We start from the raw sequence: 13,925 nt of genomic DNA, 5'->3' as shown, positions 1-13,925 counted from the left end.
GTTAGTGTGCTGTTGTAACATGAGCTGTTAGTCTTGTGTCTTCTGTAAATGAGTATTATGCACTGCGCTGTGTTTGTTGGTTGACAGTTCAGTTGTTTCTCTGGTTGTTGTAAGTGATGCTGCTGAGAACACTTATGGACCAGTTTTGTGTAACTGTATGACGCCAGTTCACTGGGGCCTACAAGTGGCATTTCTATGACAGTTCTTTGCATTAACTAGACTTTTCCTTGAAAATGCTTGAATGTCCGAAGATTATAAAAATAAAATGTACAGCTAGAGAGATGGCTCAGAGGCTAGCAACATTTGCTGGTCTACCAAAGTTTTGTGATAAGCCCCAGAGAGGAAACTCAGTCAGCTATCAGAGTATCCCAGTTCCAGCATCCATGTTGGGCAGCTCATAATTATTTGCCTGTAACCCTGGCTCCAGCAATCAGATATCCTTTTGTGGCTTCTGAAGGAAACTGCACACTCATGGAACCTGTGCAGATGGGCACACACACATTTTAAAAGATAGTAAATCTTAAAAAAAAAATCAAATGAATGGAGTGGTTTCTGGAGTGGTGTTTTAGAGCGGTTCTGTTAAGGGTACAAAGGTTCATCTGCTGTGAGAAATGGTGCTTTTCCTATGGAGCTTTGTTGCTTTGATTTAAAAATCAGTGACAGAGTTGTATCTAAGCGTTGCACAGAAGCTTGTGGATAGACCCGAAAGCATATGATTTAGGTGGTAATGTTTCTATTTCTGTTTCTGACATCTTCCATCATTGGAATGTATTCATGTAAATACTTAAGCCTAATCTTGATAGAGTCACCAACTAAAGGTGACTTAGTGTCCTCCTCTTTCCAGCTGCTGGACACTTGATGCCTAGGTTGTATCTTGTGTAGCATTTCCAGTCACAGGGTGGTGGGAGGCCACTGGAAGAAAGACGTCCATACTAGAATCTCATTCTGGAGAGGGGCCAGTGGACCTTCCCCACAGATGAGTCTTTCAACTTTCAAGAGCATCCAGGAGGTAAGCCCCAGAGACGAAACTCAGTCAGCTATTAAAGTAAACCTAGATTTTCTTACTGAGAGGAAACAAAGCCTCTTTCCATGAAAAAAAAAATCACAAGAGTGAAAATTCAGGGTTAACCTCCCACTGTGTGAAGAACTGGAGTTTTCTCATCTCTCGGGTTGACCTGAAATTTGTGATTTCTTCGGGTTCTCTCCTGTAGACTCTCAAAGTTGTTGGACTAATTAAATGTATTTTCATTGTAGAAGTAATTTGACTATGGTAATAATTAGACTATGCTGACAGAAATGACTATTTTAAGTCTGTTTAAAACTCTTGGGAATGGATATCTCTGGGACTAACTCTGGGCATATAATAAGCAGTTTAAGGTCAGCGCCATTTCTATTAACACTGGCTACAGCGGTTCAAATTAGGACCCTTCCCTTGCAAAAATGCGGCAGAATTTATTTTTTTCACAGGCTCAAGAGATTTTTTTTAAAAAATTTACTTATGTATGGATTTTATGTATATGGGTGTTTTGTCTGCATATATGTCCACACACCAGAAGAGGGAATCAGATCCCATGGGACTATAGACAATTATGGACAGTTGTGAGCTGCCATGTTGTAACAACCCGTTCTACCCCATGTTTGGGGGCCACTTTGTCCCGGCCCGAGCTGCTGCTATGGTCCGTGGGTCAGGGTCTAGCAAGAGAGAGAGTGGGGATGAAAGGGCGAAGAATGAAGACAAGACAGAGAGTCTGTTCAAATCCCCTTTATTGAAGGGAAATCCTGGGTATATATAAGCACAAGTAGTGGAACACAGCTGAAGACACTTTACCACGTGCGCCTTGCAGCTGGGGCCATTAAACAACAAAACAAGATATGGGAGAAAAACAAGATGTTTATCAGAGTGTGCTCAGCTGTTGTAGGCTGTTGAAACAAGTCTCTTGTCAGGGTATATGGCTCGAAATGGCTCCAAAGATGATAGCTGCTTTCTGCTAGGAGTTGGCTCCCAACACCATGTCGGTGCTGGGAATTGAACTCATGGCCTCTGGAAAAGCAGCCAGTACTCTTAACTGCTGAGTGATCCCTCTAACCTGATGTGGCAGAATTTTAATTTTCAGTAATTCATGGTAACTGTTGTGATAATTTGGTATTTGTCATGTGTTTTGTTACTGCCTGTGGTTCATCTACATCTAGAACTTAAAGCCTGGGCGATATGTAATTTAGAAGCCAGCCTTAGCAAGGAGATATCCATCAATAACCTGGCTAGGAAGATGCTGACTATGAGCCTGAGCTGACTTCAGCCAGGGGATTCTGGGAAGCCCTCTACCTAATTCTCCCTTACCTTCTTGAGGGTCAGAGCCCAGGTCAGACAGCATCTTCCAAAGCATGTGCACCCACTTGTCTGATCATCAGTGCATGATGACGTGGCAGGAGGACCACAGGGCCTCCCTGATGGCTCTGCACTTGTCTTCATCTCCATCTCTGTCAGGACACCCGATCATCTGGACTGTGTGCTGAGAAGTACTGAGTCCAGCACATCCCCAGGGCAGCCCCTTGGATTTATTAACTATACTTGATAGGATAAGGGATCCAGGCAGAGCAAAAATTGGAAAAGACTTGGAAGTCAATTGGAGACTTTAGCTTGCTGCTAACTTCATGTTCAGATGCACCCCTCATATTCATGGGATACCTTCTCTGAGCTATGTGCTGTCACCTACTGTGTGGGTTATGCAGGCTACCCTATAAAGTCAGTAGCTGCTGCTAACTATATAGTTAACTCTGTTTACTATACAAGATTGTTAAGCCCCAAGGAAGTTAGTTATGTAACCTGCCGAGATTTGAACAGTTTGTGGGTGCACTATTTAAATAGACCCTCTTTCCTCCTGCTGTTTCCATCCTGTCTCAGCCAACCTTGGCAGAGAAATGAGAAGCTGGCTCTAACAGTCCTCTCTAGCATGGTACGATAGAGTCTATACATTTTAGGTATTGACATCTGTCAGCAGGAGGTGGACAGTATTAGCATAAAGTCACACCCTGCTGAGTCAATTCCACTTTAACTTGATTTTCAATAGTATTTCTTCTATGGGATTCCTCAGGGGACAGAGGCCTCCTTCAAGGCCTGAGAGGACCACAAGCCAGGGAACCCAGGAGCCTCAGGGTTACCACTCAGCTCCTCTCAGCTGGTTTCTGCTTTTCTGTACTGCTGTGCTTTCCAGAAATGGTTGCCTCTGACTCTCTAGGCCTGGATCCCTTTTTAGAAATCCCCTGTATTTAATCCCCTCTTAAGCTCTGTGTGATTACTTTCCCCCCCACCCCCAACTGTTCTTCCCTCCTGGCCCCAAGTCCCCTTGGCAGCGGCAGTGTGACTTCCTGTAATAACTGTAAAAGCCACATCTGTCTGCACGATTGCCTTTGCCAATCCCCTGTCCTAGCTCATCACTTAATGCTGTGCTTTCTCTGTCTCCATTTGATGTTTAGACTTCATCCACAATTAATGTCTGTTTGCACGCATACAGACACACACACACACACACACACACACACACACGGCTACCATTGTATATTAGGTAAAGCATCTGGTTTTTACCCTTCTAAGATTGTATGACCTTGCTTAATATTATACTTTGCAGATCGTCAATTTTCCCTGCAAGTTTCAAGATATATCGCCGCTGGGGATACCACCAATAGACTATGTATTCTACCACAGAGGCACATGAGCACCATACTTATTGTTGCTGTATAGGAAGTGGACTAGCCTAGATGTCCATCAACAGATGAATGGATAAAAAATCAAAACAAGATGAAACATAGGCATGCTTTTTGAGGGGTCACTACAACATTAGCAGTTACTTAGAATATGGAGTGTGAGTAGACACTAGAGAAGGCGCTTGCTCTCTGAGAGGCTGTGATTCACCTGGGTAACATAGTGCTTGCTTGTTCCTGAGCATGTCTTCTTGTTCCTGCTCTAGGTGCTAGGCTGGACACTTGTGATGACAGTATGCAGAGGAATGAAACATGGCTGAGTGTGGAAAGACTCAGAGGCTGAGAAGAGCATGTTGTGAACAGGAGAAAGTCTAAGGAATTTCAGCCTCACAGGCTTCTGTGTTTGTAGGGGAATATTCAAGGAAACATGGTCTAAACCCCAATAGTATAATTAATAATAATAATAATACTATTATTTGCATAGTATATTGTTATAGTATGGTATATATTGTCATGATTGTGTAGTATAATTATTAAAAATAATAATTATAATAATAATTATTACTATTATCACTTGTGCTAGGGACCAAACTCAGGGTCTCAGTATACTAGACAAGTGTTTTACCACTGTGTTGTATGATTAGCCATTATCTATTTTTCTATGTATGGGTTTTGATGCATGTATGTCTGTGTATCACGTGCATTCCATGCCCCCAGAGGTCAAAAGGGCGTTGGATCCCCTGGTTCGGAGTTATAGTTATGAATCATTGTGTGAGTGCTGGGAATTGAATCTTTCATAGTCAGCCTTGTCACCCTCTCCTGTCATTCTGCTTCTTATACCCCAGAACCTTCTCTGAACAGGGAAGACTCTTTTCAAGGAGAGGCAGATAGAGAGGGTTTTTGGAGCAGAAGGTCGTGAGAGAGGCTGGCAATAGTGACTCAGTCGCAGTCTTTTTTTATGATGCTACAATGAGGTTTTAAATGTACATGCCTAGCCAGGTATGGGGGTGCACACCTGTAATCCTGGCTCATGGGTAGTAGAGGCTGGGGAATCCAAAGTTCAAGGCTAGCCTTGGCTGTATAGTGAAATCAGGGATAGTCTGAGCTGTATGAGATCCTGTATCAAGGAAAGGGGGGGGGTCAGGGAGAGAGGGAGGGAGGGAGGGAGAGGTTGGGAGGGAGAGGGAAAGGGAGGGAGAGGGAGAGGGAGAGGGAGACAGAGATATCAATTGATTGATCCAAAGTAAATGGCAGAGCTAGAATTGCTACCTAGTATGAACTGGGCTGTGGGAACCTGGAGAACAAAGCAGGAATGGAGGAATCTTCTGAGAGGAGGCCACCCTTGAATCAGATCGGGAGGAGAAGAGGTTTTGGGGGTGGTGTACAGAAAGTTAGAAGCAAAAATAGCACAAGGGTGCGTTCAGATACTCTAACTACCCCATAGCCAAGCTGGGGAGCAGGATGTGGGGAGGGTTGTCAGAAGTGGCTGGAATTAGAATCTGGGGGCAGATCATAATAGGTTTGTGTATCCCAGGACTTTGGAGGGATGTGTATCTGACAGTTACAGGTATAGCTAAGGAGAAACATGCCCACATGCACATTGTTAGAAGAAACTTGAGAAAGGAGGTGGGCAGGACTTAGAGACAAAGAGACCAGCATAGCAAATGGCTTAATGTGCGAGTTCAGTCTTGGAATTTTCAGAGCCTCTAGTCTTTATGTGAATAATCTCGCAAGTTTGACGGAACCACAGATAGAGAAGTCCACAGATAAAGCAAACCATTGGCACCGGGAGCTAGGGAGATGGCTCGGTGTTAAGTGAGGTGCCTGTAATGCAATGGCGGGGCCCTAAATTTGGATCCTCAGTGGCCACATAAGCACTGAGTGTGGCAATATGTCTCTGTCACCTCAGCTGGGGTGGCATTGAGACAGGTGGTAGATGCTCGGGGTCTGCTAGCCAGCCAACATAGCCAAACTGGGAAGCCACAGATTCAGTGAGAGACTCTGTCTCAAAAATAAGGTGGAGAGCAACAGGAAGACAGCTGACATTAATTCTGCACACACACACACACACACACACACACACACACACACACACACACACACGGGTGAGGGGAGACTGGCTACTATCACCTGCAGAGAGACACAGGGTGAACAGCTCCTCTGTGTGTCAGCTCACGGTCTGTTTATCTTTGCCATCTTGAAGCAGATGGAAGTAGAAGGCTCCATTTCTCATCACCTCCTAACAGTGACAGATGTGATAGGGAAACATGTCTGTCAGAGGCGCACTGATCTGAGACCCGGTGAGCGGACAGAGAATGTGACTCTGTGTTAACTCAGTGACTTAGCCTTCCTGGGAGTCAAGTTTAATGTGTCTCAGTAACTCTGTATCTGGGTTGTGTTGGCTTGAGTACAGTTTTCTTTAATGGAAGTTACATTTGAAGCCAAAATATACCCACTGTCTGAACCTTGAATATGAGTGTGGTCTGGCTTCTCTTTCTCCTGAGGTACAGACCCCTTTATGGAAGCAGATTTCCATATACAAGCTAAAACCTGCTTTACTTCACTCAGTGCACTTTCTATGTTCAGGTCATCATGGATAGGGGCTTCAGAAAACATTCTCAGTGTCCAGTTAAAGAGCAGCTATCAGCAAGTACCAGATCCAGGCAGTGCTGTCAGAGAAGACAGAACAAAGACCATTTGAAAGTAACCTAGTAACCGTGCTTATCTCTCTGAGCACAGCTGCCAGACGTCCTTCAGTGTGCCTATATCTCCAGCCAGCAAGGTGTGATTGCTAGCATGCACAAGGAACAGTCATTTAGAAAGCCATCCGAAATAAATGGTGGAGCTGGAGCGGAAGCCCATGCCATCTGACTGCAAAGCTCTGTTCTTCGTTTCTGTCCTGTACTCTTTTAAATCAGAGCATTGGGTGATTTGCTGCAGGGCCGCAGGGAGGGGAGAAGAGGAAAGGAGAGAATGGTTTCAGTTGGGGGAACCAGGTTAACAGATGAGCCCTGCAGCCCCTTATCAAGGTGGGGACACAAGAAAAGGAAGAGGTTTTGAAGGAAGGATATTGAGAAGGAACATCCAAGTAAGACTTCTGTTGGGTGGCTGGGTGTTTAAATATAGTGATTTAGAAAAAAGTGAATGAGGCTGAAGAAATAGATGTGGAGAGATCTGTTTCTAGGCAGCAGAAGAGGGTGTGGGCAGTGAGGAGGAGGAGGAAGAGGAGGAGGAGGAGGAGGAGGAGGAAGAGGAGGAGGAGGAGGAGGAGGAGAAAATGAGTAGAGAAGAGAGCCAGGAACCTCCAGATCCTACAATGTCCCTGTGAGAGAAGAGCCCTTCAGTGAAAAAAAGAGAGTCCTTGGGTGGGTAGGAAAACAGAGCAGGTCACAGACACTAAGGAGGGAGGACGATCGATGGCGGAGGTGGTAGTGCTTGATGGGATGGAGGAACTGTGTAAGGTAGGAGCTAAAAGGATGTCGTTGAGCCTGGAGTTAGATCAGTGTAAGAGCAGCTGCTGCACCAGGACGACCAAATGATAGCGTCTTACAAGATTCAACCCTGCTGTGTGGTCTGAGGGGTTTTGTACACCCTGGTGTTCCCTGAGTGAGATGACCATCCTGTATCATGTTTACAGAAGCTTCATGTGTAGCAGTCAAACTTTGGAAGAAACCAAAATGTCCTTCAATGGATGGAGTAGCACACTCTGGTACATCCGTACAATGGAATATTATTAACCCCTGGAAAAAAAATTGGCTATCAACCCACAAAACTATATGGGAGATGGACCTTAAATGGTCATTTCTAGTATAAAGTAACCAGTCTGAAAAGGTGACAGAGCTGGAGGCAGACAGTGGCATTATGGGAAAGACAAGGCTGTGCAGACTTGAAGAACAAGGGGCTTTTAGGGAATGGAGCTATTGTGTATACTTTAACTGCAGACGCAAGTACGGGGCATCGGGCAAAGTTTCCCACTGAGCTCTGTGACAGGTAAGGAACTGTGTAAAGGGCTCAGCCCTATTGGAAACCAGGGGCTGGTCTCTGATTCGCAGAGATCCACCTGCCTCTCCTGGCATGAAAGGCAAAATAACTGAAAAGAAGAAAAAGCAAGCCGTGTGCATACCACCGTGAGCAGAGGCAAGCCTGCTCTTAATGAGGAATGCCCATGTTTAAAGGAGTGTCAGCACCTCACTCACTCTCCTCCTGCCTACCGACTTCCACCACCCGGCAGGGCAGTTTCCTTGACATCGTATGACAAACACCGTCTCCCAGTTTACCAGTATCATCTTTGATCATTGTCCTTGAATTAAAAGATCTAGTGGCAGTTGCTGCTTTCTCCTTGTCCATAATTCTACAGTCCTTCCGACCACGCTACCTGTGCTAGCTCTTCTTAATGCCAATGTCTGTCTGCCCTTCCTCCAACACTTGGCCGAGCTCCTTTCCCTTAGCCATTAAAGAGGAGTGAGTTCTCTCCCAGTGTCTGCTGTTGTCTTTGCTGTTACAGTCAGTGGATAAATGCTTAAAACATCACAAAGTAAATAAAAATCCAAACAATTGACCGAGCTCTAAAGGGTGGCAAGTGTGATTAGGGCATATGGACACTCTTGGGGAGGTTTTGTTGGTTTGGACACATTCCTGTTTTTTGTTTTTTTTTTTTTTTCTTGAGCATCTGTGGGATTACCCAGAAGGGTTTCAGCTCCCAGTGGCTGTGATGTAGGCCAGCTCTTTGGTGCCGATGAGTATTACTAAGGATGGCCTCCAGCTCAGTAACTCTTCAGGTCCCAGGAGCTATGGTCCTCTGTTGTGTGCAGAAGGAGAGGGAAGACTTGTATATCTTACTCCTGTTTTCTCTGAGGGTTGGAGCCACAGCCTGCTTCATCTGGAAAGGACTGGTTGTCTAGGTAGTGTGTCCTTTCATTTTTACAAAATCCGTAAGTCCCGTAGGCCCCGTAGCAACCAGCTGTTAGTTTTTCTATCAATTATGTAATGGGCAATAAGACCAGCTGTGTTCCGTGCACTGCAGATGCAGGATGATGGGAACAGGGCTCAGCTTGAGGTACAGAGACCAGCCCAAGCCATATAGCATTTTTCAAAAGGAGTGCTGTAGAGTCACTTGGGCCACCGTCACACTGTAGCCTGAAGGGCAAATCCACAGGAGAATCTTCCTTCAGTTCTAGAGGTTAAAAGGTGTAGATCAAAGTCTAGCAGAATTCAGTTTCTCATGGATACTCTTCCTCAGCTGCAAGTGGTTGTTTTTCCACATTGACCTACCTGGAGGTGAGGGAGATCAATGGGAAAGAAAGTACATTTGGCACTTGGGAGTTTTGATGTCTCTTCTATAGCAACACTCCCCCGTCATGGCCTCATTTCATTTTAATTGCCACTTGTTTTCAGTGACAGTTACAGTGGGGCTTAGGGTTTGGTCCGTTGCAGGAACCTGTAGAGAGCTGCAGTGACATGATGGAAACATCTTGTTTGCTGTGGTAGATGGCATCTGTAGGGACGGCCATGGGCTGAGTTTTGAGCACAGGTAGAGTCCCCTGCTATGTGGTGGGCAAGCACAGCCCCAGTTGGGAGGTGCCCGTGGTCTTCAGTAAGCAATCATCCTTCAGGAGAATAGGCGGTCACTACAGCTCTGGTCCACCACGTTAATAATGAGTTTTACCTCTAAGCAGCTTTTTAAAAAAGTGGAGCCGTGCCACCCAGGTTTCCTGGATAATAGACACTTGTCACCCTGAGGTAGAAACTTAAGGTTCTTTGGAGAGTCAGTTATGTCGGATGGTGTTTTGCTGGAGCAAACATGGGAAGGAGTGTTTTCCCAAGTGAAAGGATGTTTTGCTAAAGCAAGCACCTGAAAGGACATGACATGAAGGAAGGAGTCTTCGCTAAAGACTCAAATGTATTGGTCCCCTTACATTGCATAGTTGACTTCTTTTGTTGGAACTTCAGAGAGAAACATGCAAAAAAAAAAAAAAACTGGTGATGGTGTGCTGTGGCTTCTTGCTGCTTCTGAGGACGCTCCTGAACTGGACTGCTGGTGTATCCATGAAGTGTTTTTGAGTGGATCGAGCTGCTGCTGCTGGCCTGTGAACTGAACTGCTGATTTCCTGACAACACAGATGGGATTTGCTCCAAAGAACCATTTCTAAACAGGTCTACTTCCCCTATGTCCTTTCTTTTCCACTACACTTCTTACACACCCTGGTATGTGGTGGGCTAGAAGGGAGGTTAAAATCTTTAAGAACCATCATTAAAAATAGGGTTTGACATTCTACCTGAGTATCCATCCCATGTGCAGTCACCAAAGGTAGATGCTGATGTGGAAGTCAGGAAGTGCATGCTGATAAGAGCCTGATATAGATGTCTCCTCAGAGATCTGCAAGAGTCTGACATATTCAGAGGCAGATGCTCACAACTAGCCATTGAACTGATCATGGGGTTCCCAATGGAGGAGTTAGAGTGAAGACTGTAGGAGCTGAAAGAGTTTGTGGCCCCATGAGGAGAGCAACAATACCAACCAACCAGAGCTCCCAGGGTCTAAACCACCAGTCTGGGAGCACATAGGGAGGGATCCATGGCTCCAGCTGTTTATGTAAGGGTGGAGGGCCCTGCTGGGCATAGGTGGGAGAGGAGATCCTTGGTCTCATGAAGGCTGGATGCCCCAGGGGTTGGGAATTTGAGGGTGGGGAGGTGGGAGTGGGGGAGTAGGTAGGGGTTACATCCACAGAGAAGCAGGAGGAGGGGTGAGGGGATAAGGGGGTTCCTGGGTGGGTGGGGGATGGGGTAAGGGGATAACATATGAAATGTAAATAAAACATCCGATTAAAGAAAATAGGGTTTGAAAGAATTAAAGTTACATCACCCAACTTCTATAACAACAGCTTGTGTCTCCTGCCAAGGTGGTTGTTGATTGATTCAGCAACCATCAGATTTGTCTGTCCTTGCAACAGCTCAAGAAACAATTGTCCCTCCTTCTTCTCAATGGTGGTATGAGGTGAGGCCTGAAGAGGAGCCACTTTGCTCTGCCACCTCCTTCTGTATGCCGAGAACCTTCTGCAAGCAGGACGTCTGTCCCTGTACCTGCACTTACGGCCTCGGGAGGAGCAGCTCTCATGGTTCTTTGAGATGACTTTAAACTGGTTGCTTTGTTTCTGGCATCCAGTCTTTTGGGTCTTTGTTGTGATTTAGCGATGGCCAGGTTAGTAGTTTCTTCAAAGTAGGAATCAAGTTACATTCGTCTTTGTTATAATCTCACATAGTCCCCAGTGGTGATTGCAGTAGTAGGGTGTGATTGGTTTTAGATGAACTAGTATGAAAATACCCTGTGTGTGTGTGTGCGCGCGTGTGTGTGTGTGTGTGTGTGTGTGTATGAGAGAGAGAGAGAGAGAGAATATATATATATATGTATAGAAAGAAAAGGGAAAGACAGTGTTGTCTCTTGGCAGTTGTTCTCCTGGTATATTTCCACATTTGTGCAGTGCATAGGCCAGAGTCCACAGTCTGACCTTTCTGTGCCAAAGAGCAGAAGCTGGCCCTGTGGCCACAGGGACTGCTGTCCTGAGGGGAAAAGGGGTGAGGTGTGAGGCAGGATGGTGGTCAGGATTTTTGGCCAAATTATTCTCCCCTTTCTAATCCTATCTTCACGTGGAAAATGTGGTATCTGAGCTCAAGTCAAAAAGAAAGCCTAGTCTCCAGTGAGAGTTGCTGTTGCCTGAGGAAGTGGCCAGAAGGCACACCTGTGATGCCTAGAGGAGCAATGGACCTGCTTCTGCCTCAGAAGGGGCTCTCCACTCTCCACCCCCCACCCTCGCTCCCTTGCACACACTGTGGAGGAGTTTACCAGCAGATTGGGTTTACAGACATCTCAGTGGCTACTCGGCCAGACCCTGTCTGCACTGCTGATGCTGCAGTCCCTGTATGGGACTCTGCTCAAGCTGCTTGTGTCTGGATTGCTGCGCAGGATGCCAGCATTTCCCCAGCTGTTCCTGTGAAGACGGTGGGTCGTCCTCTTATCCTTTCTTGTGTGCTCCCATTCACACCGGGCTGCAAACTTCTCCTCTCGGTCACCCAAGCATCCCTCTGAAGCACAGCTCAGCTCAGCTGTGAATCGCTCCGACTCTTGTTGGGCAGGGTTACAGGTCCTCCGCTTGTAAGAGAAAGCAGTCTCATAAAATCAGACTCTCCAACACTCAGAACAGTGGCAACAGAGCAGCATCTGGAGCTGAATGGATGCTTAAATAGGTTGGTGATGCAGCGATCCTCGGCAGGGGAAGCTAAGGAAGGAGGCTTACAATTGCTGTAGATAAATCCAAGCCAGCCACTGGGAGAAGAAGCTCCAGGAAGCGTATGATCTCCCCAGGAAAGAATTGACAGCGTTTCCAGAAAGAACCCAGAGGACAGCTCCATGTGTGAGTAATCTCTCTGGTGGGAAAAAGCTAGTTATTCTAAGTCTGTGCTCTCTAACCACCGCTCTGGTGGGCTAAGCTCTGGTGGGCTCTGCACAATGCCTGGCTAGGACTTTTCTTTGAAAGGCTTGTTTCAAGTAGTGTATTGAGAGGAGATGAAATGTGGTGGCTTTCAGATATTGACCGGCACCAGGAGAGTTGGTTGTAAATCATCAATAAAGAAGAAAAATTAAACCTCATAGATCCTTTGCCATCCATAGCAAAACAGAGAAGCAACAAAAGAAATTGCTGACTGGGGAGCAATGAATGCAGAAGGGGTAGAGCTGGGAGGGGAGGAGGCCATGGGTCTTAGGAGCGCACCCCCACTGCTTGTGGTGTACTCTCTGGACTTACTGTGCTGTCTGCTCCCTTCCTGCCTGAAGAACAGACAGCAAGTTTGCCTTTCAGCGTTTCAGAGCACAATGAAAACGAATACCGTGACAAAGGACGTGATTGACAGGTGTGAGGCAGACAGATTGCTCACTTCCAGCAACAAGGCTTCTTGAATGGTGGCTATCTTACTGGAAGAGGAAGCTCAGATTTCATGAGAGGGCATAGCTTCGATAGCCAGGGCACAACAGGTTAGCAGTGAAGTCTAACTGATAGCCTGCGGGGTGGTCACACCCTTATATTTCCTTTCTGTCTCTCTCGGGGTTTTCCCATCCTTTCCTATCCCAGCCTGCCTCCATTTGGCCTAGTTTGCTGGTTCCCAGACAGGGAGCAGAGCATCCTCTCACTCCAAGTGAGGTTGGGAGGGGAAACCGGAAGAGAGGAGACTCAGCGTCTGTGGTCCTGTGCACCTGCCCTTTGTGTAAAGCATCTGCTGGTGTAAGTCCTAACAGTGAGGTGATCCCTGCACTGAAATTGAGAATGACTTTGAGATGTCCAAGTGTGAGCGAGTGGTGTTAGCTGCTGATAAGAACTGATAACCTGGGGTGGTAGTACTGCTGCTCATCTTGCAAGCAGTTTTCTGTGCAAGCATGCATGCTGGGGTGACGGGGCGTATCCAAGATCTGTTGTAAATGATCACTGTCTGCGGGTGTGTGTGGGAAGTAAAGAGGGTCCTTATTTAGCCGCAACAGAAAAGCAAAACATAAAATGTCATTGCTGGTTGATGAAGATTTCCTCATCAATGGGGTGTTTTTATGTTTTTGTTTTTGTTTTTAATAGTGATGGTTGCTGTACATGCAAAGGGCAATTTACCTGGTAATTATCTAAATGAAGCTATCTCAGCCTGCAGCTGTAACCGTAAGAACTTCTGGCTTTAGTCTCATTATCTGAGAGGCTGCATCTGTTGCATGAGACTGCTGTCTGGGATGGGAGTGGCAAGTGATTTACCAGAAGCTGGTTGGACCTCGTGTCTGTTGCTAAGGGGGCTGGATGGCTGTGGGAATTGGGGTAGTGGGGGTGAAAGTGCAGCTGAGCTCCTCGCCCTGTCAGGCAAGCTTTGGAGTAGACTGGGTGGAATTTAGCAATCAGGCCGTCTTTGACTCAGATACCCTTTGCAAGAAGGGTTCTGGAAGGGAAAGGGTCCAGAGAGAGCCGAGTGCACAGAGATAGCAAATGGGTAGACAGAGGGAAGGACCTGCAGATAGGAGGGAGATCTGGGAGCTGGTGGCTAGGGCTGTGCATTTTTCTGCATTTGGCACAGAGTGGTTTTGCAGTATTTGAGTTGAAGGAGAAACAAATCAGTGTAGTTTGTGTGAATGGAATGCAGCCCCCCTGCATAAGAGGAAACAGTTCACCCTGTCTTCATAAAGACAAACCTCCTTCGTGTGTGTG

The sequence above is a fragment of the Grammomys surdaster genome, unplaced genomic scaffold, assembly GCF_004785775.1.
Source record: "Grammomys surdaster isolate TR1022 unplaced genomic scaffold, NIH_TR_1.0 97, whole genome shotgun sequence".
Lineage (NCBI taxonomy): Eukaryota > Metazoa > Chordata > Mammalia > Rodentia > Muridae > Grammomys > Grammomys surdaster.
Note: the sequence above shows the minus strand (reverse complement) of the source record.